Source organism: Coenobita brevimanus, chromosome 68, assembly GCF_032717465.1.
Source record: "Coenobita brevimanus isolate Jiangsu-jjx chromosome 68, ASM3271746v2, whole genome shotgun sequence".
NCBI lineage: Eukaryota > Metazoa > Arthropoda > Malacostraca > Decapoda > Coenobitidae > Coenobita > Coenobita brevimanus.
This window is the reverse complement of record NC_137021.1, coordinates 41,325,606-41,350,536: the sequence shown is the minus strand read 5'-3', so window position 1 is coordinate 41,350,536 and position 24,931 is coordinate 41,325,606.

Below are 24,931 nucleotides of genomic sequence, written 5' to 3'. Positions count from 1 at the left end.
TGTTAGGGGAAACAAAGAAAAAACTAAAAGCGGAGAGGAAGAGTAAGGCGTAGCAGTATATGTATGGAGGACGACAAGGTATTGTATGCCGGTGCCAATAATTATGTACAACCTTAAAAGTCAGTGCGTATGCTTTCCCTACAATATTACCCTTGGCCTGAATAAAGTGGTAGTCGGGCTTTCCTGCCAAACTAAGTCTTGTCAGTTTTTAAGTCGGTAAATTAGTATTTTTATTTATTTATTTATTTTTTTTGTCTACACAGGGCTCAAACCGCAATGACAGTTTTATCCGAGCAGTGTAAAATAAGCTGTGAACTACAAGCAACACATACGTATTTGATATAATGTGTTCGATATTTGGTGAACCCTTTGGCACTACGCGGAGACTTCTCTTGTATTGTCAGGACGAGTCACTCAGCGTTACCAGTGTCTCATCGTGCATCATGTGCTACTGTACTTTCTTATTATTTTTGAACATTTATAGTGAATGTTTTACTTAGGTTTGTGGTTTGCTTGGTTGATTACTAATGATGTGAAGTAGACAAGATGCTTACCTCCTTACGCTGGCAGATTGTTCCGTTCCCACAATACACGAGACAGCAGGTGCAATAAATAGATCATTAAACTTTGTGCTATTCATTCTGTCTGTGACATAGTTGAATAGTTGAATACATACTGGTGTTCCTTGAAATTATATCTTTCGACTAAAAAGAAACTTTATAAAAAAATCTAAATATAAAAGTCAAACTATGTATGTGAGTCTATGTCTGTGCATTTGTTTCTTTAATTCACGAGAGGGGTAATAGACATCAACTTACTTATTTCTGCATTATGTCGAGGTAAGTCTAGGAATTTTCAGAAATATAAATGCTAAATAAAATTGGCGAACCACGCTACAGCATGGCAGGAAAGTGTCGGAAATTGCCACACGCGAAAATAGGAAAAAACAAAAAAAAACTTTTCTCGTCAGAATTGGTCACTGTGGGCATAATAACGGTATGGAAACAAAGATAATGGTACTTGCAAAAATTTGTGATGGAACGGCTACTAGATATCCTGCAATTTTTTTGCGGGTAAACACCAGTGTTAAATATAGCCTTCAATACCTTCTTCACAACAAGAAGTCTCGCCTAAAATGGATGTAAACGGTTGAATATAGTAGAGAAAGAAAGAAAAAAAAAAAGAAAGGTCACAGGAACACGTGGGATATTTAATTTCCTCTTTTCCCTTTGTCTCCAATATTTCTTGCTCTCTCCCTTTCTTCGTCTCCATTTTTCCTCAATTAGGAATCAAAGAGAGATATGTGATAATCGTTTAAAACACCGGAAGCCAGGATAACTTAGCATTCTGTTGTCCATTGTCTCAGACGGCTTATTACAAAGACAGAGAGAGAGAGAGAGAGAGAGAGAGAGAGAGAGAGACAGACAGACAGACAGAGACAGAGAGAATTCTTTTGTTTAGTTCCTGGAGGATACTAAATCTTTTGATCATTTTAAAGCTCAAACGTAAATTACCCTACGTTTGATCCTATGCTTTGCGGGGGATAAGAAGTCCAGCTATCTCACACGGGTTTTTACGATGGCGATTTTTTCTAGGCCAATGAAGAACCCTAGTATACTACAGTGATTAATGAAAACGATAATCAACGCTTCCCATTCAAGAAAATAAAATCTCTTGCTCTGAAGAAATTCGTTTGGAGTCGGAAAAAAAAAAAAGTTCCTACCTCTGGTTATGTGGTAAAACACTTGACTAAGATGACTCAGTAAACGAACATACTATTTGTTTATTCCCGATACCTCCATTCACATTATTTTCAGCTCTGCAAGCTTTTTAAACAGAAGGGGCTGGATAGCTTATTTATTCTGTAACTAAATCTAAGCAGAGGGTTTGATTTCCTCTTTGAGATTCAATTTTTCGTTCATTTGCCTTGAGTTCCACCATCGTTACTGTGATAGGCGGAGGATATCATGGCCAGATTTTGTGTTATGAGAGGGGGTTATGACGTATTGCTAGGGCCTTCTGGAAAAGCAATGATTATGGATCGTATCTAGAAGCAATCTACTAACTGTAGACTGAAACAACCAAGAGTGAACATGTAACCTGACAGTACCCACTACGCTTCACTGTCCATTCCACTGTCATAATATAGCTCTGGAATACCTACAAAAGATGCGAGAAATGGACAGCGGCACCCCACAAGTACGAGATGGATGTCGTATAAAAAGGAAACCAGATATATAAATCCCATAGAGTTATTAGTACACAGAGAGAGAGAGAGAGAGAGAGAGAGAGAGAGAGAGAGAGAGAGAGAGAGAGAGAGAGAGAGACAGAGAGACAGAGAGACAGAGAGAGAGAGAATTCTGGGATGTTGAAGGAGAGGTCATAAAACTCATAATATTTTTTAATTTATATTTTTTCTGGACTTTTCTCTGTGGACAATATTTAAGCCACACAGTCTGGGACAAAAATTTGCTCTATTTCACCTCTTTCTTATCTCATTCTTGCGTACTTCTGCTGGATAATATTCCTGAGATAAGAGTGGTATGAGGTATCTCAGAGATAATTTTATTATAAATAATGAGTCAGGGAGGATGGTGAAGAATTTGCCTTAAGTGTAAAACAGATGCAATAGTAGAGTTCACATATTTTTGTCACAGGCTGTATATCCAAAGCTTTGAAATTGCAGACAGGAAATTAATCAACTTGACACGTGAGTGACATTTGCTATTGATAAAGGTTAAATGTGTGTGTGTGTGTGTGTGTGTGTGTGTGTGTGTGTGTGTGTGTGTGTGTGTGTGTGTGTGTGTGTGTGTGTGTGTGTGTGTGTGTGTGTGTGTATTGAGTCTCAAGGTAGGTTTCTCTTTTTTTTTTTTTTTTTTTTCGCCAAGTCAAATTTCAAGAGTCGAGTCTTTACTAGGAAGATGCAAGCCAATTTTCGAATCTTTTAATAAAAACAATATTTGCTGGTTCAAGAAATAACAGTAAAATATTTTAGATTGGAAATTTTAGGTACAGTTGCAGGAGTCGATGAAGATCGTAAAGGTGAGCAGAATTTTCTTGAATAAGCTCCCTCCTCCCAATTTACGTGTAAAAAAAAAAAAATGCTGAGACTACCACCACATGGGCCAGTAAAACGTGACATCACCTACATCCTTCATGCCTCAATTTCTGTCTGTTAGTCTTTTTATTTTTTTCCTCCGCACTAGAAAATTAATATTTTGAAATCGGGAAAAAAATAATAATCTCAATCATCGGAAGGGCTAATGAAGACTACATCTTATTTCTTCACTTCAGAATTTCTGTAAAGCTGAGTAAATTAATCTGTTAGTAAAGGCAAGGCAGTCTAAAATATTTCATGGAAATGACGTGGTTAATTCCTTCAATCCGGTGACGTGCATATATTTGCCATCTGCAGACAATTATATTTGGCTTAGAACTGAATTTTTGTAAGGGTTAGATATGGAGATCTTTTGCTGTAACCCCTTCAACACGAGGGGGTACTTGATATTCGTATTTAATGATGGCATGCGATCGGACGACTTGGTACAGTTTAGGGGGCACGTCTTGTAAGGAAAGGGTTAATGAAGGCTGTATCGAACCACTACATCTCAAAAATTTTCTTCTAAGGTGAGCAAAGGCATATAAAAGCAGTGATTAATGAAAATTCAGCGTAAATAAAACGTTAATTTATGGAAAACAGCAAAATTGTTTGCGGGTGGCTTAATTTTAAGGAAAATATACGTCATCTTAAGAAAATTAGGTACGTATTCGTCACTGAAACGGTTAATTAAAAAGGAAATATCTGAAAGTAGCTTGATCTGAAGGCACACAAACGTCATAGCGCTGAAGTGATTGAAGGGAGTCTGGTTGTATGTCCATTCACTTGCCTGAATAGGTAAACACTTGTCTTTTTATATCTATGGTATTTACAGACTCTGACGCACGCAATCACAGCAGACGCCATAGTCACATGTAATATATAAAGAACACACCCCATCCTTATTCGTATACGGCCATCATAGGGTCATAGGGATGGGTTGATTCTGGCTATCGCTTTACATCCCAGGAGTCTGGGTCCAAAGTTCTAGAAGAAGAAGAATAAAAACAAAGAACATATATAACACTTTCGTATTTCTGTGGCTTAGTTTCAGTTGAATTACAGTACATGGCCTGCCTTTAGCTGGAATAACATACTCAGCGTAGTGCGACCATTACAACGTTAAAGGTTTTGTTCTAGTATTAACACACTGGGCCACGATGATTTACTTTATTTTTGAGTTAGGTATAATAGAACGTTGATATGTAAGAGCTTAAATGACATAAGATCGCTGAACAATGGGAAAACTGCGAATAAAGAGCATAATAAAATGGGAAACAGAAGCAATATTTTAAATGAAATCATGCAGGCAACCAGTTCAATCGTTTCATTTTTAGAAACACAGCTTGATAAAATCTTAACGTGAAATCAAAATTATGATCTGGAAAATTATTGGAAGTTAGAGTATATTCAGAGGGGGAATGATACTTGTTTTAAGTTTACAAATCACAATATAATTTAGGATTCGTGTATATACATATACAGTATATATATATATATATATATATATATATATATATATATATATATACCAAAAACCACGGGCCTGCACCATGGTAGTAGACTGTAGCACCTGTCGAGCAGGGCAGTACTCCCAAAGTGGATGGAAAGCTAATGATAGGGAGAGCTGGAGCTCCCGTTTCATCAGCCCTCAGGACTAGTTCCTGACCATCCCCCTTTGCTGAACTTATTCAGTGTCTCAGTTTCACAGAGAGTAGGCCAGCATGCTTTCCAAGTTCCTCTAACTGTCAACACCAAACTACATGCACAGTACACACTACACTATCTTATCAAAATTAAAAAAAAAATATGAAAAATGACTTTAATAAATCAAGCCTCGAAGTCCTCGGGGGGGGGGGACATAAATTTCCCCACCATCCGCCCCTCTCCCGGTGACGACTCAGAGAGATGCTTAGAACCACTGTCTGACTCACTTCTTCTTCATTTCTGCAACATTCGCGGCCTTTCCTCTAACTTTCTCTCTGTCGAACACCACCTCTTCTCCTCTAAACCTCACCTTCTCATCTTGACAGAGACTCAACTGTCTGAGGTAACTAACAGCAAACCCTTTTCTGTTTCCTCCTACTTTCTCTATACTCATTTCAAAGCCAAAGGTCCCAATGTGTATATGTACGGAACGATATATCTTGCTCTCGTGTTCCTGAACTTGATTCTTCTGAATTCTCTACTCTCTGGCTTCGGCTTTCTTGTCATTCTTTGACTAAATACATCTGCACTCCTAATTCTACTGACTATGAAAAATTCTTCGACTTCTTACTTCTACGATGGAACACATTCTATCCATTTATCCCTTCTCTGAAATCTCCATTCTAGGAGATTTCAGTGTTCACTACCACCTTTGGCTCTCCTCTCCTTTCACTGATCCTCCCAGTGAACAAGCCTACATCTTTTCTATCCTTAATGACCTAGAACAGCATGTACAGCACCCCACCCATATCCCTAACCGCCTTGGAGAGAGCTCCAACATACTTGACCTCTTCCTTACAACTAATCCTTCTGCATACACTGTTAATCTCTCCTCTCCACTGGGCTCCTTCGATCACAACCTTATTACCTTAATCTGTCCTATTGCTCTGGTACGGCCTGTGGACCCTCCAAAGAAACGTTGTCTGTGGCACTTTGGAGCTGCGGATTGGGAGGCCCTCAGGCAGGACTTCTTTGATTTTCCCTTGGAATGATTATTGCTTCCATGGTCGTGAGTCATCTGACTGTGTCTTGCACATTACGGGGGTTATTCTCTTGGGCATGAAAACATACATTCCCTTCTCATATCCTTTGACTAATGCAAGAAAGCCTTGGTTTAATCACGCTTGTTCTAATGGTGTCCACAACAAGGAGAGGGCCTATAAAAGGTACCGGAGCCAACCCACCCCTGAATCACATCTTGCTTATGTTTCTGCCCGGAATCGTGCTAAGGCTGTTCTTCGCTCTGCTAAAAATAATTTCATCCGTACTAAATGCTCTCAACACTCCAACTCGAATTCTTCCCGCTCCTTCTGGCACCTTGCCAAAAACCTTTCTAACAACTTTACCTCATCATCCTTCCCTCTTCTTTTCTATTCTGATGGCTCTGTAGCTATTTCTCTTACTGATAAAGCAGATCTCTTCGCTCAGACTTTCTCCTCCAATTCCACCTTAGACGATTCCGGTGCTGTTCCTCCATCACTTCCCCCCTTAAACTTTCTCATGGCTGGCATTAAAATTTCTTCAGCTGATGTATTTTCTGCCATCACTGGCCTCAGTATTAATAAGGCATATGGGCCTGATGAAGTCCCTCCTGTTGTCCTCAAGAACTGTGCTTCTGTGCTCGCACCCTGCCTAGGTAAACTCTTTCGCCTTTGTCTGTCAACTTATACCTTTCCTTCTTGCTGGAAATTTGCTCTCATTCAGCCAGTCCCAAAGAAGGGTGACCATTCCCAACCCTCTAACTATCGTCCAATTGCTTTAACATCCTGTGTCTCAAAAGTTTCCGGGTCAATTCTTAGCAGAAAAATTTTAAAGCATCTTTCCTATCACAACCCTCTTTCTGATCATCAGTATGGGTTCCGTCAGGGATGCTCCACTGGTAATCTTCTCACCTACCTTGCAGACTTCTGGCCATCCTCCTTTTGGGACTTTGGAGAAAGCTTTGCCTTTACACTTGACATCTCTAAGGCTTTTGATCGAGTCTGGCATAAATCTTTAATTCCCAAATTACCCTCTTACAGTTTCTATCCTTCTACCTGTGCCTTCGTCTACAGATTCCTTTCTGGTCGTTTTATAGCCGCTGTTGTAGACGGCCATCGTTCTTCTCCTAGATCTATCAACAGTGGTATTCCTCAGGGCTCTGTCCTATAACCAACTCTCGTCTTTTTATTCATAAATGACCTTCTAAGCTGTACATCTAACCCTATCCACTTGTACGCTGATGATTCCACCCTTCACCTTTCCACTCGGTTCCCGTAACGTCCATCTCAGCAGTTACTTCAACAAATAAGGGATGAGGCTATGGCACACCTAATGTCTGACTTGGCTCGTATCTCTGACTGGGGCAAAAATAATCTTGTTGATTTTAATGCATCTCAAACTCAGTTTTTACACCTATCAACCCGACACAATCTTCCACAGGAATACCCACTGATGTTTAATAATATCCAGCTCAGTTCTGCATCATCCTTGAACTTGCTTGAGGTTTCATTCACTCGGGACTTATCTTGGAAAGATCATATTGCATCTCTTGCAAAATCTACTTCCAAGAGATTAGGTATGCTAAGCCGGCTGCATACCTTCTTTACTCCTGCACAGTTATTGAATTTATAGACGAGTTTTATTCGCCCCTGTTTAGAGTACAACTCTCACGTGTGGGGAGGTTCCCCACATACAGCTTTTCTCAACTGGTTGGAGTCAAAGGCTTTTCGTCTCATTAACTCTCCTCCTCTTACTGGTTCCCTTCAACCTCCGTCTCTTCGCCGCACTGTTGCATCTTTATCGCTTGTCTATCGTTACTTCCATGGTCACTGCTCCTCTGAGCTGTCTGCTTGCATCCCTCCACCTCTACGACGGGTGCGTAGCACCCGTCTAGCAACAAACTCTCATCTCTTTTCTGTCCAACTCTCTAATGCAAGAGTTAACCGTTACTTCCAGTCCTTTATTTAGGCAACAAGTCAATTCTGGAGCTGTTTCCCTCAGTCTGTATTTCCTACTTCCTATGATCTTCAGTCTTTCAGATGCAGTGGGTCCATGCATCTCGAAATGAACGGATCTTGAATTTGGCCCTCTTTTGTATTGTTTTTGTTTTTTCTTGGAAGGAACGGTCTGCGGGCTCCTGGCCTTTGGTTCCTTCTTTCTTGCATAAAAAAAATGTTCCCTCCAAGAAAAAAAAAAACAAGAACAAGATAAAAGAGAGCCAAATTCAAGATCCATTCATTTCGAGATGTCTGGACACACCGAGTTTGACGGACCAGAGATCATACGCAGTATGAAAATAGACACAGGGATTTGTTCCAGAGTTCACCTGTTACATACATGAAGGACTGGGAGTAGCGGGTTAACTTTTGCAATAGGGAGTTGGACAGAAAAAGGACGAGAGTTCGTTGCTAAACGGGTGCTGCGTGGCTGCCGTAATGGTGGAGGGATGCAAGCAAACATTTCAGAGAAGCAGTGACCATTTATGTAGCGATAGAAGAGATAAACATGGAACAGTGCAGTGAAAGGACAGAGGTTGAAGGGAGCCAGTAAGAGAAGAGTTAATGAAACAAAAAGCCTTTGACTCCACTCAGTTGAGTAGAGCTGTATGTGGGGAGCCTCCCCACACATGAGAGTTGTACTCTACACAAGGGAGAATAAAATCCGTGTATAAAGTCAACAACTCTGCTGGGGTGAAGAAGGTACGGAGTCGATTTAGCACACCCAATCTCTTTGAAGTAGATTCTACAAGAAAGGTAATATGTTCTTTATAAGATAAATCCCCTGAGAATGAAACCCCAAGTATGTTCAAAGCAGATGCAGGATTGAGCTGAATATTCTTAAAAACTAGAGGGCACTCCTTTGGAAGATTTTGTCTGGCTGATAGATGTAAGAACTCCGTTTTAGATGCATAAAAAACATCAAGGACATTTTTACCCCAATCAAATCTCTCTCTCTCTCTCTGTAATATATATATATATATATATATATATATATATATATATATATATATATATATATATATATATATATATAGACAGAGAGAGAGAGAGAGAGAGAGAGAGAGAGAGAGAATAAAAAAAAATACATGTTCTATCGCATGACCACCAGGAATCCGTCAAGGAGGGATGTGGGAATAATAATGAACGTGGTGGGCAAAGGAATATATGGATCTGACGGTGTGTTTCGGCAGAAGAGTAGAGCCTGTGAAATGAGTGTTGCAGGATTAGCGGTTTGAATGCAGCAAGATATATTTTAAGATTATCCTATAGGAATGAAAGTGCAAGCGTTCTAAAGAAATCGGCGTGGGGGACAGAGAAATGAGTCATTGACCTGCCGCTGAGGTAAGGAATGGGAAGAATTCTGAATATATACACCGTGAAAGTGAAAGATGTTGAGTTCTGAAGCAGTATTTCAGTCATTATTTCCTAATATAAAACGAACGAGAGGAAGACAAACTCGCGTTGCTCTCACGTGCCTGGCATCTGGGTAATTACTGTGTGAAATTTACACTGACAAATGGAGACACAGAAATAGATGTCAGAGAAGAGAGAGAGAGAGAGAGAGAGAGAGAGAGAGAGAGAGAGAGAGAGAGAGAGAGAGAGAGAGAGAGAGAGAGAGAGAGAGAGAGAGACCTGCCTCTTTAGGAAATATTATGTCCGTTAGCAAATATAATTATGAGAATAGTGGTCTTCTCTGTGAGCGTGACAGCGTACAGAGAGAGTGGAGGAGAGAGGGAAATGCACTGGTGGAGAAAATGAAGGAAAAATTAAACGCGGAGAAGTGAAAGACTCATATGGATGGGGGACGATAAGATGATGGATGCCACAGCTAATAATTATATACAATCTTATGGCGGTGATATGTTCACCCAACAGTCTTACCTTTGGCCTGAAAAGAGTAGTGGCTAGGCTTTCCTACCAATCGAAGTCTAATTCAGTTTTAAGTCGATAGTTTAATGCCTTTTTTTGTCTACACAAGGACGAGACTGCAATGACACTTTTACTCGAGCAGTGTAAAACAAGCACTGAACTACTAGCAACAAATAGGTATTTAATATAATGTGTTCGCTATGTGGTGCACTCCTTGCCACTACACGGAGACTTCTCTTGTGTTGGTGGGACGGGTCAGCCAGCGTTACCAGTATCTTATTCTCCATGTTTGCAGCCTCTTCAGTGCCTTATCAGCACCACCCTCCCTGCTAACGTGCCGATCTCTTCCTGCTTCCCTCCTAGTGCTCTCTCTCTCGCATAACGTGCCCATCTCTTCCTATTTCCCTCCAAGTGCTCTCTCTCTCTCTCTCTCTCTCTCTCTCTCTCTCTCTCTCTCTCTCTCTCTCTCTCTCTCTCATTTCTAATTCACTCTTACTTTCCTCACTCCTCTTCCCTCCCATTGTGTTTCTCCTCTCTCTCTCTCTCTCTCTCTCTCTATCTATCTATCTATCTCTATCTATCTATCTATCTCATTTCTGATTCACACGTACTCATCTCATTCCTCTTACCTCTCATCGTGTTTCTCAAATTCTCTCTCTCTCTCTCTCCCTCTCTCAATTCTAATTCACCGATACTCACTCTCCTCATTTCTGTGTTCCCTGTCCTCGTGTTTCTTCTTTAACTCTCTCTCTCTCTCTCTCTCTCTCTCTCTCTCTCTCTCATTTCTAATTCACCCTTGCTCTCCTCATTCCTCTTCCCTCTCATCGTTTTTCTCCTCCCTCTCTCTCTCTCTCTCTCTCTCTCTCTCTCTCTCATTCTAATTCACCGATACTCTCCTCATTTCTGTGTTCCCTGTCCTCGTGTTTCTCCTTTAACTCTGTCTCTCTCCCTCTCTCTGTCTCTCGTCTCTGTCTCTGTCTCTCTCTCTCTCTCTCTCTCTCTCTCTCATTTCCAACTCATCGTTACTAACTCACCTACTTTTTGTTCCCTCTTCTCCTGCCTCTCCCTTACTCCCTCTCTCACCTCTGTCTCTTACTTTCTCGTTTTCTCTTTGTCTCTCATAGTTCCCTGCTCTCTCCTTTCTTTGTTTCCTTTATTCCTGCTTTACCAATCAAACGGAAATTTGTTACCCGTCTAAAACACTCGGAGAGAGAAAGAGAGAGAGAAAGAAAGAGAGAGAGAGAGAGAGAGAGAGAGAGAGAGAGAGAGAGAGAGAGAGAGAGTTATTAGAGCCTGAGGAAGTTAATAGTGTCACCATTAACTCCATTTGTCGGTACAACTCACAGGCGCCTGAGGGATTTGGAGCCAGCCACTGCACCGGGTCACTGTAGATTTTGTTTTTCTTTTAGAATTTATGGCTCGTGTTTTCGTCGGATGAAGAGGCTTCCTAGGACATGTTACTTACCGATTTATTTTTTTATACGGCTAATTAATATCCTTCTGTTCGTTATTTATGCATAGTATGGTAATGTTTGAAGGCTTTATATAGCACAAAAGAGTACAATAACGTGTCACACACAAAGTAAATCGCTTAGGAAATGGTGTTAGGGAGCTTCCGTAATGGACGAGAAAATTCCCTATGTCTTTGACTTGTTGCCTCACAATAAATAAAGACTCTGACTCAGAATACGCTATTATTGGTATATGTTTATTACTTCCAGGCGGCTTTATTCAGCTAAGGAAAGGTAGATTATTGCGAGTTATTGAAGGCTATAACTACCTCTTCCAGCGAAAAAGTTTCGCTTAAGCTGAGTGAAATCATTTGTTGGCAGCAAGAATGAACCAGAAATGACGTCGTTGGGTTGAAGAGCTTGATGAGATCCATGAAATTATATGGAAATGATAGATGTACTGTATTAATTATGTGCAGAACTAGCTTGGAAAGGGAAAGAAAAGTATGCATTGTTATTAGCCAATGTTCTACATCTTTTTTTTTTCTTACTACATTGTTATTTTTTCCCCTGCTACTTTTCAATTGATTTTCTCTTGACTGCGAGAAAATATTCGATCTACTGGGGTTAGAATTAGCCTTTATTTACCATTTTTGAACAACCGAACTTTCCCAACCTGACTGAATTATCTGAGTTGCAAGAATAAGTTAAATTACTTGTCATCTGATTGAAGGAGATAATGGTGTGGAGTCCAACTTGCTGCCCGTGGCCAGTGGTGTCTCTCAGGGCTGTGTTAGGGTCACTTGTGTTTGTAATGTACTGTTGCGGAAATTGTTAATTCACATTCGTATGACAAATAACGAGACGGTGAGCACTGACTATCGTAAATCAATGACAGAGAAAAACAATGACTCGTACTCTCGTCCGGTAAGAAGGCTCCCTAACATCTTTTCCTTAAAGCTTTATTTTTGGTTGCGGCTGGCTAATATTCTTTTGCACGTTACTTAGCAGAGTATGATGACAGAAAGATTTACGTAACACAGAAGAGGGAGCCAAGGTGTAAGAAGCAATATAGATCGTTTAGGAATGGGGTGTTAGGGAGCTTCCTTAACTGACGAGAATACGGGTCCAGCTTTCCGAATAATCTGGCGATGCTTGAAACAGAATACAAAGTGTTAATGGGAAAATTATTAACACTCAGATGTTACTATGACTCGCTCGCAGCTCAGTAAAATCGCTGCACATAGAATACAGTACTAAATTTGCCCTGATGACGAGACTTCTTATGGTACCGGTATTAACTCAGGCTTCAATAACACTCTCAGGTGAGTAAACGTTTGAGGTTACCTGAATTACAATACAACGGTGGAATTCTCAAACTTAATTACGATCGATTTCCTGTCGTAAATTAGATTTATTTCTGCAGGAGGAACTAGACAAGGGAAGATTTTACAGATCTTCCAACAGTAAACATTTACGGTATAACCTGCAGTAATTTTCGTCCCACAACTAAGATTTATTAATGAAGTTAAAATACGAGACAGAGGAAGTTTGACGGTCTCCTTGTTCCTCCTGCAAATAAAAACCCGACTAACGGTAGGAAATTAATCGTAAATGAGTTTGTGTATCCCGGACCTAGCAGCTGTCCTAATCGTGGGAGGGTTAAAGTACCAGTATTTGGACATTCAAGGTCTTATGTGCTGTAGTGCTTAATAATGTTTCAGGATACCATAATTTTTAACACCTGAAAAGGCCCGTTTATGTGATATTTAATAATATTACAATTAAGATAAATAATTTCGTCTCCACTTTGGGGGGTGACACTAAAAAAGTAAAAAGTGACAACTTAAGAAACTGAAAATAGTAGGTAAAAATCATAATATAATTAAATAGTGGTCAGAGAACGGGAACGTACAACAATATGGATTAAAAATTTATAATTAAAAATACGAATACGTGATGGAACGCAAAAAACTTGGTAAGCCTTCTCGTGATAAGGATTAATGTATTCAACCTGAGATCGTATTTTCATTTTATATTTTGCGACAAGATAATTTTTTTTCCATGGCCGATAGGAGAATGTGAAAAGAAGGGATTCGGTATTTCCTTCATTCACCTTTTCACTGCTAGAGATCCATCCCAGGTTGAATAAAATCGCCTCTCAGTGGATTAAGATGAAAATTACGTCATTGGCCTGAATCGGTTTTGGCAGAGTAATTTCAGACAATAAAGTGTTCAAGAAGTCACTTTGCCTCCATGAAAACAAAGACAGAAATCGAGGTCTCAAAATGTACTTCACCTTTACAACCCATGACGACGTGCTGTGCTTTTATGCTCTTACCACCAGTTGATTTTATGCAGGGTGGGACTCTCAAAGTTATTTACAATGGGTTTCTCCTTGTATCTCAAATTAGTTTTGCAGGATGGTCAACGTCATCAGAACCTTCCCCTGTTTTGCGTTCTTTCGTCAAAAATAATAATAATAATAATAATAATAATAATAATAATAATAACAATAATAATAATAATAATGAAGAAAATAATAAAAACAACAACTATAATAATAATAATAATAATAATAATAATAATAATAACAATAACAATAATATCCTGGTTACAAAAGGAAAACTCAAATTTGCAGTTTGTTTTGGTTAGAAGTGCAATAGACAAATAAAATAGTAACTTTTGATGTCTCTAGTGCTTCTTGCATAAATATCACAGTTACGACAAAGATTCAATCGTAAACATGTTCGTGTATCCCACTCCAGATCAGGAAAGATTATTTAATAGTGTTGTGCATAGCTGTCTGTCATTCACTTACGATTGGTGTCTCTGCTCAGATGAAGTAGGTCGTCTAGCATTAGCAAAAACACAGTATTAATAACGTCAATATATGAAAAGGATTAAACGTATCTAATTAAGCAAAGTTAAAGAGTACTGGGCTACAAAGGAAATCACAGCACTGAAACATGAACCGTACCATGAGAGCATTCACTTACGATTGGGCCTTTACTAAGATGAAGTAGGTCGTTTAGCATTAGCAAAAACACAGTATTTATAACGTTAATATATGGAAAGAATTAAAAGTATCTAGTTAAGTTACGCAAAGTAAAGGAGTACTGGGTTAGAAAGGGAAACACAGCCTTGAAACATGAACCGTACCATGAAAGGATTAATTGGCTTAGTCTGTTCCCTTTGAAACTGCAGACTCGGGGGAGAACTCACTGACCATTTCTCACCGTTGGCCATGACTCACTCTCACCTGATAATGAGTATGATGTTAGCTGGAATAATGTTAGTGATGGCCAGATCACGAGATAGTAAAAGATACACAAAGGAATAATTATTACCATTTAGGTTTACTACAACTACAAACCCCACCTGGTGAAAATGGACTAAAGGTTTCAGGTACGAACAGCTCCTTATATAACCAATCATATTTTTACGTTTGCTACTCTTAATGAATAAACTGATAAATGAGGTGGAAAGCAGGGTGATTAAAACATTTACGATGCAAATGATATGGTCCTGCATGCGACTACCATTCTATGAACATAGTAGAACTGAGCTATATATATATATATATATATATATATATATATATATATATATATATATATATATATATATATATATATATATATATATATATATCCCATTGGCACCCAGTGTCCTCAATATAGGACGGAACTGGGCATTTTCGAAATTTAATAACGAAGGGAACCCCTGGGTATGGACCTACGAGCTTCACGACTACAAGCCGACAGCCGGAGGGCGGTATGCCTAGCACCCTTCCAGCAAAATCACTTGCACAGGTAATCTGGGAGTGCACCGCCTGTCGGCTCATAATCGCGAAGCTTGTATTCCCCCCCCCCCCCTCCCGGGTTCCCTTTGTTGTGGTGGATGGGGGCGCCCATCATCCACTCACTCAGTGTAGAGATGCCATATGATCTCTACACTGAGTGACAAGCCTAATGGTTTCCTGTACCCAGGAAACCATTTATTGTGCTGGGTGGTAACCATATAACCAGGGTTTTTGGCAGGGTTAAGTGTCCCCCAGATTCCCCTATCCAAAATCACTTAATCATGGCAGTTGTTTCAGAGAGCCTAGGAGGACCCAATACCTGCCCAGAGAGAGAGAGAGAGAGAGAGAGAGAAAGCGGGGGGGGGGGGGCTCCAACCAAATGGGCAGATTGGCATGGCCATGCAGAATGTGAGAGGTGTGAATGAGGAAAGCAAGAGGGTGGACGTGGTGTATGTGTTCAAGAGTGCGAGATATGGTGTGATGGTATTATGTGAAACGAAGATGAAAAGGGTGTGAAATGGAGAAGTGGGAGGGTGTGAAATGTGTAGGATCGGGCATGAATTGGCAAGACAGATGCAAGGAAAGACTTGCTTTGTTGATGAATGAGGTGTAGCAGAGTGGAATGAGAGACTGCAAATGTGTCAGCTTGAGGTTTATGTATGTCAGTTTCAAGTCTGAGAAGGAGAAAGTGGTGGTGATTGTAGCGTATGCACCGTGTGAGGACAGGAGTGAAAGAGAGAAAGACAGGGTTTGGGATGAGCTGGGTGAAGTAGTGGGAGAAACGCCTGGGAGCTATAAGGTCACCGTAACGGGTGATACGAAAGGAAAAGGAGGCACTGGTCCTGAGGATAACATAGTGGGTTGTAATAGAGTACCACGAGAAAATGATAATGGGAAGTAGCTAAAGGATATGTGTCAGGAAAGGAGGCTGTGCGTTTGTAACTCGTATTTCAAACACAAAGATGCACATAAATATACATGGTATAGAGAGAACAGGGATCGTGTTGAGAAGAGCCTGATCGATTATATGCTCGTAGAGAGGTCGATGATGGGAATGGTTGCCGATACGAGGGCCGTGAAAGGATGATGTGGAGGTCTGTCAGATCATTTGACTGTGGTATGCAAGATCAAGCTGAGAGGAGTGAGGTGGATCAGGAAAGGAGCAGCCAGGAAGAAAGACTGAAAGTTGAGAAGCTGAGGATCAAAGAAACGACAGATGATTACAGGACCAAAGTAGAGGAGGAGTTAGAATCAGTGAACTGGACTGAAATGAATTTGAACAGCCTGTGGAATGCATATAGGGATTGCTTAGTTAGGACTGCTAAAGCGTGTGTGGTGTGGCAGGAGGAAAACAAAGAAGAAAGGTATGGCATGGTGGGATGATGAAGTTAAGAGAGCAGTGGAGGAAAAGAGGAAGAAGTGGCTAAAGTGGTTACAGGACAGGGGTTCAATTGAAATAAGAACTGAATATATTGAGAGCAAGAAGCACATAAAAAGACTAGTGAAGAGGAAAAAAGAAGATAAATGATGACCTAGGAAGAAAAATGAATGCAAACTACTCTGAAAATGGGAAGTTATTCTGGAAAGAGGCGTGGAAATGTAGAAGTGAAAGCGGTAAGAAATGGGATGGTGTGAAGGATGTAGGTGGTAGATTATTAACCCATGGGGATGAAGTAAGGACCATATGGAAAGAATATTTTGAAAGCCTGATGAATGAAAACAGAGACAGCAGTGCGGCTGTAAACATGATTGGTTTGGGGAGGGTGCAGAAATGGAATGCAGTGCCAGGAGACGTGACACTAGCACAGGTGAAGAGTGCTGTGAAGCAACTGAAAAATGGGAAAGCAGCTGGGGTTGATGAGGTGTATGCAGAGATGATTAAGTGTAGTGGAGACAGTGGAAATGAAGTGTTTGTTGGAGATATGTAGGACGGCATGGATGAGTGAAACTGTGCCAGCAGAGTGGATAAAGGCTGTGATTGTATCCCTGTACAAAAATAAAGGTGAGCGAAGTGAGTGTAAGAATTATCATGGCATAAGTTTATTGAGTGTTGTAGGGAAGCTATGGAAGAATTATTATAGAGAAAGTAAGAGAGATATCAGAAGTCCTAGTGAGTGATGAACAGGGTGGCTTTAGGAATGGCAGAGGATGTGTGGATCAAATATTTGCAGTGAGACAGATGGCAGAGAAGGCTTGTGAGAGGGACCATAATGTGTTTATGGCATTCATGGATCTGGAAAAAGCATACGACAAAGCGGACAGAGAAGGATTGTGGAAAGTTTTGCGCATGTATGGTGTAGATGGCAAGCTGCTAGGTGCCGTCAAGAGGCTATATGATGGCAGTGAAGCATGTGTAATGGTTAATCGGGAGGTGGCTCAATCGGTAGAGAGGTGGCTTGTAGTCCAAACGGACCCGGGTTCAAATCCCGCTGGGGCAGGGAACAGTTTAAGGATTTGAATTTCATAAAAATCAGACTTTACTGATCTACCAGATGACCTGCCGGCATGTCATAAGAATACCCCCGCTAATACCAATACACCAGTCCTGTATGAGACAGCCCTAGCATGTATTCAGTATGGACGGTGGGTGTTATCGCCGAAGTGGTGACATGTAGAGATGTGCGGTACGTAGGAGGGCTACTGGGCCTTGAAAGCAGGCCGTGAAGCCCATGCCCAAAGTCGGACACATAAAAAAAAAAAAAAAAAAAATCTAAGTGTATGGTTCACGATCAGTGTGGGCGTGCGACAAGGTTGTGTGATGTCCACATGGTTGTTCAATACATATATGAATGGGGTGATGAGAGATGTAAAAACACGAGTAATGGAGACGGGGATGGAGTTGGTAATGAATGGTGATGGATGGAATATCTCAAATTTGTTGTATGCCAATGATGCAGTACTGCTTGCAAATAACGAACAAGAACTTGGTAAGCTAGTGCAGAGTTTTGCTGATGTCTGTGAGCGTCGTGCCTTGAGAGTAAATGTAGAAAAGACTAAAGTGATGGTTATGAAAGGGAAGGTGACTCCCAGTGCGATGTCACAGTGAGTGGCGAGAGACTGGAATTGGTGAGAGAGTTCAAATACCTGGGTACAGTGATTGACAAGAGAGGAAAATGTGCAAAAGAAGTTGAAAGTAGAGTGACACAAGGAAGAAAAGTAGCTGGTGCAATGAAAGCCTTGATAAGAAACAGAGGCTTGAGTGTTGCAGCTGCACGAGGCTTACATGAAGGAGTGTTAGTGCCAACTTTAACCCATGGGTATGAGACTATGGTGTGACATGAAAATGGAAAGTCAATGGAGATGGGATTGCTGAGGAATGTATGTAGAGTACAGAGGGTGGATAGGATACGAAATAATGTGATTCATGAAAGATGTGGTGTGAGGAAGTCTGTGGACACCAGAATCGAAGAGAGTGTACCGAGATGGTATGGTCATGTGGAGAGAATGGATAACAATAGAGTGGTGAAAAAGATATATCTGAGCGAATTTGAAGGAGGGAGGAGGCGTGGTAAGCCAAGGAGAAAGTGGAGAGATATGGTGGATGAGTGTGCGAGGAAGAAAGGTTTGGAAGTCGGTGAGGCTAGGGAACTGACAAGAGATCGAGCTGGTTGGATGATGTTGTGAGGAGAAGTACATGATCAGGGATTTGGCATACCTCTTTAACGTGGCAGCGTCTGGATCGACTCTATTGGGTACGTTCTGTGAAGCTACAGAACGTGGTGAATGTTTTTGGCGAATGTGATAGAGCCAGGATTCTGGGGGTTTGAATGATGAGTGAATGGAATCATGGCCCATTGGACTGGATAATACATATGTGCGTAATATTTTCCACCCAACCTGGCAATGTTGTCTATAGTTAGTTTTTTGGTACCATTAGACAGATCAGAAACTTTAATTTCAGAACCTATCAAATGACATCGTGCCATTCTAGGGCAACTCAAGATATTCAAGATGGTATCCAAGATGGCTGCAGAGTTACCAATTACCCAAATCTCAGCACCTAATTGACGTAGAAATATGAAATTTAGCTTTAATTTCATGTTTTTAGGTTAGGCAATGCAGTGAAAGTTTTTTTTTATATATATGATCAGAAATTAATATTTCCTCGAATAAAGCTTCCAAATATTGAATTTTCTGTAATTCAGCCACAAAAATGCAATTATAGTCAATGGTTGTTGGGATAACAATGAACATAGAAAGGTTCTTCTTAACTGGTTTGTCTACAGAAGTCAACACAGCTCTGAATGTAAACATAATGTAAATCTGAAAGTGTATCATATATCATTTTTAATTACGAGTCGTAATATACGTATTAATATGTCATAACACAATATGTATAGGCATGTATAGTAATAGGCATTAGTATATATGCTAGTACAATATGTCCCACTTGCACAACATGTAATGTCTAGGGTTCAGGTGGAGATGTACAATCAAAGACAAAAGTCGTGTCGTGAAATATGGTGAAAATATCTGCTGAAAGACTATAGTTCTGGAGCACTCTGCAGTGTGTCGAAGGATCGGTTGGTAGCACTGACTTGACTTGCCATTTGCTCCAGGTGACCAGCCTGTGGATGCCAACATATAATTTTTTGTAACAACGAAACTAATATACATATTAAATCTTTCTGACTGCTGTTTTTTATTTGGTATTATAAATGAAGTAGGTAAGGTGCCGGGAGGAATGAAAAAAGTGTTTAGATATCGTTCGCTTAGAATGGATGTAAAGAGAAGGTTGTATGAGGGTGCTGTGGTACCGACTGCGTTATATGGGGCTGAAACATGGAATATGGGTGTAGCAGAGAGGAAAAGTTTGAATGTGATGGAGATGAGGTGTCCGAGGAGTATATGTGGAGTGACGCGTATGGATCGAGTGAGAAATGATGAAGTGCGAAGAACTGGAGTTGTTCGGGAGATGGCTGGTAGAGCTGAGCAGAGGGTGTTGCGATGGTTTGGGCATATGAAGAGAATGGATAATGAGCGATTGGTGAAAAAGATAACTAGATCTGATGTGAGAGGTGTAAGGCTGAGAGGGAGACCACGAATAGGATGGATGGACAGTGTGAAGAGAGCGCTGGATGTGAGAGGGATATCTGTTGAGCAAGGAAGAGTGGCTGTGCGTGACAGAAATAAATGGAGAGAAATTGTGAATGAATAAATGATGACGCAGACCTGAGGGGATATTCTCCCGCATTCGGTCTGATCAGCCAGTCAGATCAGGTGCAGGTAAGGGGATGGGTCTGTTATGATATGGCAGGGATAAACCAGCTCTGCTGTCGGGCCCTGCTGCGGATGTCACTGATTGCACTGTGCAGTTGACCCTTGTGCGGTGTGGTGCGGTGAGGATCTGTCCGTTCTCCCCTTTGGGGCTAAGATGCGAATGAATGTGTTTGAATGGATGAGTAAATGGGGAGTGTGTCGTACTGTCTCGGCTACCTTCCTTTCCTTGGGGGAAGCAGCCTAGGTATATAGATAGATAGATAGATAGATTTATAGAGCATTTCTTATCTTTTATTTTTTTTATGACCACATTCGCAACGTTACAATTCAGTTAGCTAAATAGGTGTTCGGAAGTCGGTTCTCCATCTTTATTAACTGTAAATTAACTAATCACATTGATAATTATGACCTGGGTTATCATTTACCGGTGTTGTAAAACAAAATTCACTCTAGTATTCAACACATGAGAACAGAGTTATTCTATTACAATATATATATATATATATATATATATATATATATATATATATATATATATATATATATATTTTTTTCATTTAGAGTGGCTAGCAAACTGAATACCACAGATAATTTCGAACATATAAATCAGACAACAGAAGTCTACGCACAACTGTCCGGGTGTTTCATTGTAGGCGCACTTTGTTTCTTACGGCGTAAGCACTGCTTGCGGGTGCTGCTTCCATCGTTGTGATTATTTCCTGGTCGTATAGTGGTGTGGTAAGACGAGGACGACCTGAACGATGATGGTTCTCCTTTGTGCCCTACTCCTGAAATCCTAATCCACCTTTCTATGGTTATGCCTACACCAAATGTTTGAGCTTTCTGTTCACGCGTCACTTCCCGTAGATAAAGAAAGATCATGCCACCTCTCATATTCCCATCAGTTGGATGCATGTTGCTTAACCTCACCATACCATGGTATTGTAGGTCTGCTTGACGTTTTGTGGTAAGATGTAAGATGAAATGTCAGGTGATCATCGCCTAACCGTTGGCGTTTCGTCTCTCATACGATCTTCAGGCTCAGCAATTCTTACGAGTCGAAGTTAAGGCTTTGGAATTTCATGGGTTCATTCATACCGTCATCCCATGAGCAGCAGATATGAAGCTTGACAAAGTCAGGCTAGCCAACCACGAACATGTAACTGGAGTAGAGATTTTATAATGTTTCAAGTGTTGCACTGAATCTTCGGACAAAACCGCGACACGACTTTTGTCTGTGATTGTACACATCCTCTGACCAGACTGCAAAACATAGAACATTTTCCAGACTCCCATTATGCAGCAAACACATGGGGTAACTGCTGAAGGCCGGACATAAAACACTGAACAGTATGTATTCCCAGAAATCGAAAGGGATAGTCAGAGAGCCGGAGAGGATAGTCAGAGAGCCAGAGAGAACCAGAGACGACAAAAGAAAGCTTAGGAGATAAGATAGGAGGTTCTCCATCATGCTGACAATATGTGGGTCCGTCACTCTGTGCATCATACAGCAATATAACTGTGTCATAATAAACCCCGTAACCCAAGAGTGTCTATATCTCACCTTCACATATGATACAAGATAGACAGTGGGGCAAAAGAAACGGAGCAGCACCTACTTCAAGGGAAAAAATCCACAACGAGCTATCCACCACCTCACAACTTACATTGGTAGCAAGAAATCTCCATATTATTCACATTATCGACACTAGTTTTCACCTATACCCCCTCCCTGTCTATCCTACTGAAACTGGTGGCAGCCGGTAAAGATTAGCGGTAACGAAGTGGTAAAAGGAGCAGTGAAGCGGTGAAAGAAGAAAGTAGATAGGAGCCAAAATCTACAACGGTAGAGAAGGCGATTAGTACAAGTTTCTACAAAGCAACTGTACTATTTACAAGTCTACAATAAACTACAATCTACAACAACTATCTACCATGCAGCTCTACGATTCTACAAACAACTACAATAACTATCAATATCTTACAACTCTACAGCTCTAGAAAGAACTACAACGAGTAACAAGAAGAAAACAGAAGAACGAAGAAAGAAGTGAAGTGAGAAAGTGAAGTAACGAGGAAAAGCAAGAGAGTGGGGAATGAGGGAAGAGGGTGTTTTGAAGTAATCATGCTGAGGAGCCATAACACAAGAAGTGGCTGTTATAATTGAGAACTGGAAGCTAGAACAGTCTAAGTACATTATCTCAATATGATCCATGACATCCCATCACATGGGAGTGACACGATTAGGAAAACAAGCAACACCACAAATACAAATGTGGTTTGTTCGGTCTAGGTGGAGCAATTCTAGGTAACATTTTTGGATTGGCTACAGAAAATGATCTTGAAAAAATAAGTAACAAAATCTACAAGATTGCACAAATTCTCTCATATCAACATAAGCTAGCTTATACCCAGAAGTGTAATGATGACGATTGTAAAGAACCTATAAAAGACAGAGAAATCAACTTAAGTATTATTGTGGAGAAACTAAATGCACTAGACGGAAATGATAAACTATTAGAACACCTCTCAGTGATCATGGAACATACTGACGTAACAATACTTCAGTCAGACGACACTAGAGCTCATTATCAATCCTTCATGAAAGGCATTGCTAATGCTGGTAATAGTAAGATCAGCATTAACCAATTCACAGTCTACATCAAATAATCAATAAAGGTGTACATAAAAAAGCTTTGAAACTTTTGTTTAAAAAGAGGAATCTGATGTTATAATATACATACTTAGAAGCAACACTCACCCCAAATTCACTAGTAGTTCATGTACAATTCATAACAGATGATTCTTTCATGGTCTAATATCTATCTATCAATCTATCTATCTATGTACCCCTTTCCTTCTATAAAAAGATTACTCATTAGTTACCATCAACACCAAAACAGAAGTCATCATGGTCTCCATGAAATAGGATACCGTCACTTTCACTAGTGAAACAAGATTTGAACATAAATGTTGCACATCATTGTATGCATTTCACCATTGTCCTGTGAGCACCTTTGCATTGCAGCCAGCAGAGACAGTCCCTTGTGAAATGGCTGTCATAAAGAATCACGACATTCATCAACATTGCAACTTCACATTTGCTCCTGATAAATTCATCCATCAACACACTGGACATGCACAGTTCTTCTACATAGCTCAAAATACAGCAGTTTTTGTGACTTGCCTAGACACACCTTCAGCCCATAAATCAGCATCTGGTTTATATATATCATCAGATTACTGTGCAGTCCTGACACCCTCACTGTCCACCTTACCTGCCAAAAACCACTGTTATTCTCAACCACACACGTAAGTACTTCCAACCATTACCTAAGATGAATTTAAATATGAGTGCACACATTAAGTTGACTTCACCCAAGTTTGAAACCATGCAACTGATCAGTCAAACAATGCAGCCTTTGGAGGAAGTTAGTAAGATTAGGTTCAGTCTATATTATGTTTATAGTCCAGCACCAATTATCCTTGTAATTTTCTCCATCATACTTGCTATGTTACTATTGGCTATGCCCAGAATGCAAACTAGGATTGCGAACTTGGAATAAGTTTTCAAAGGCAAAGTCTTACAAGTGAGACCAGCTGGGTGAATAGTGTAACTATTGTCAATATATTTTATATAAAATAACAAAATATGGGGTTACATATAGTATTACTTTAGTAATAAACTGTGCAACATAATTCGACCAATATACATGTGTTCGTTTTTCTACTATGTAATTATGTCTCCTATACATAGATTGCAAATCCATGTTCCTACAATCATGTTATTATATTCAGCACCATGTACTGACGAGTTGATAAACAGCACTGTAACATCTTTCCATATGTCATTGATTGTAATATCAAAATACAGTAGGTCGTAGGTACGACAGTTTGGGGTGACCGAGCGATGTTTGGGCATTAATATGTCATAACACAATATGTATGGACATGAATAGTTATACCTGTAGGCATTAGTATATATCATAGCACAATATGTACCACATGTACACCATCCAATGTCTTGGGTTCAGGTGGAGATGTACAAATCCTCTGACCTGAAGGTAAAACATATAACATTTTCCAGACTCCTAATACGCAGCAAACACATGGGGCAGCTGCCAAAAGCCGATTAGCCCATGTGGCAGAAATGTACCAAACATTACACACTGAACAGTATATATTCCCGGAAATCGGAGGGGATAGTCAGACAGCCAGAGAGAACCAGAGGATACAGAAGGAAGTTTAGGAGACAGGATAGTGTAGGATATTCGCCGTCACGCTGACAATACGTGGGTCCATCACTCTGTCCTTCACACCACAATATGTCACAATAAACCCCATAACCCAGGAGTGTCTATATTTCACTTCCACTTATGATACGAGATAGACAGTGGGGCAAGTTGACAGAGCAGCACCTACCTCGAGATAAAAGCCCACAACGAGCTATCCAACACCTCACGACTTAAATTGGTAGCAACGATTCTCCACACCATCCACATTATCGACACTGGTTTTCACCTACATAGCTCCCTATCTATCCTACTGACAGGAACATATGTACAGATCCCAGTAAATACAGTAACTATATACGGGAAATAATTTATGACCTATTTGATGATCTTTGAATAATTTTATAAAATCCTTAACCTATTGTACTTCTTATAAACTTGTTATTGAAGTGTCTGTAAAATCTATCTATCTATCTATATACCTAGGCTGCTTCCCCCAAGGAAAGGGAGGTAGCCGAGACAGGACGACTCACTCTCCATTTACTCATCCATTCAAACACATTCATTTG